At 41.0% G+C, this 1,247-nt stretch overlaps 1 non-coding gene across 1 annotated transcript; it reads left to right on the top strand.

Moving 5' to 3' along the window:
- Positions 1-349: 349 nt before the first annotated feature.
- On the top strand, positions 350-455 carry LOC131154693 (small nucleolar RNA R71). Its single transcript, XR_009136609.1, has one exon. It is a non-coding gene; the product is annotated as a small nucleolar RNA R71 (small nucleolar RNA).
- The last annotated feature ends 792 nt before the right edge of the window (positions 456-1,247 follow it).

Here is a 1,247-nt window from a genome sequence, read left to right as displayed (position 1 = left end):
ATGGGATGGATCAGAGCATATGGCGCACAACTCTGCACATGCTACTGGCTGAGGTGGTTGTCCTAGGGACAAGACCTGATCAAGTTTCTTAACAACGGTGTGCAGAGTAGGTGCAAGCTCATGGCCAGCTTCTAACTCGTAAAGTCCCTTAGAATGGGACAAAGAAGGTAGGGAAGGTCTACGAGCAGAAACAATGCATTGTTGAGAATTTTCAATGAGGGTCTTGAAGAGAGTCCAAACCTCATTCTCATGCTTTGTGAGGAAAGTACCTTCACAAGATGCATCCACCTTGGATCGATCATGCTCAGCTAACCCCTCAAAGAATGCTTAAACTAATTGCCACCTAGGGACTTGATGATGTTGGCATTTATGCAGAAGGTCCCTAAAATGCTTCAACATCTCAAAAAATTGCTCACCATCAATATGTGAAAAACTAGTGATGGCCTTCCTTAGCTAATTAGTCTTCCCAATGAGGAAGTACTTTTTTAGAAATTCATGTTGCATGGTGGCCCAGGTGGTCCCCAAGTTTGGCTCTAAAGAATTTAGCCAATACTTGGCTTTGTCCTTAGAGAGAATGAAATAGCCTAAGGCAAAGGGCATCATCACCAAAATTGGATATATGGATGGTGGAGAAAATTTCAAGGACCTCATCAAGATGCTTATACGGATTTTCAATTGAATTCCCATAAAATTTGGGAAGCATCAAGATAATTTAGGTCTTGATTTCAAATTGCGCTGCCTCGACATCTAGGAACCGAATGCAAGACAGTGAGGTATATGCATTGGGAGTGAAATAGTCCCTTAGAGGCTGAAGAGGTTGCTCCTCAGCCACAGGTCAATGGGGAGCAAGAGGTTCTAGGTTTTGATTTTGATTATGGAAAGTCGGAACCGATTGGCATTTAGCCATGGCTTTAGAATCGAAGCGCTCAGCTAACTTTGGACTAGAAGTGGATTTCCTAGCCGACCTACATTATCTCTAAATCTTAGGGTCAATAGGCACTAATTTGGGATCCAAAGATATCAAACCCTACATACAACAATTTACCATGGAATCTCAAGACTTCAAATAGCAAACAAAAATTGAAAAATAAAATCATGTTGTAAACCACACTAAGATTAGGCTTACTACCATAATTGAGTCCCCAGCAATGGCACCAAAATTTGGTAGGTTCACCAAGGCTTGGATCCTTAACTACCAAAGATAAAATTTATAAATCTAACTACTCCCAAGTTCAGTATAATAATGA

This window comes from Malania oleifera, chromosome 4 (genome assembly GCF_029873635.1).
Source record: "Malania oleifera isolate guangnan ecotype guangnan chromosome 4, ASM2987363v1, whole genome shotgun sequence".
Classification (NCBI taxonomy): Eukaryota; Viridiplantae; Streptophyta; class Magnoliopsida; order Santalales; family Ximeniaceae; genus Malania; species Malania oleifera.
This window is presented reverse-complemented; position numbering and strand designations above follow the sequence as displayed.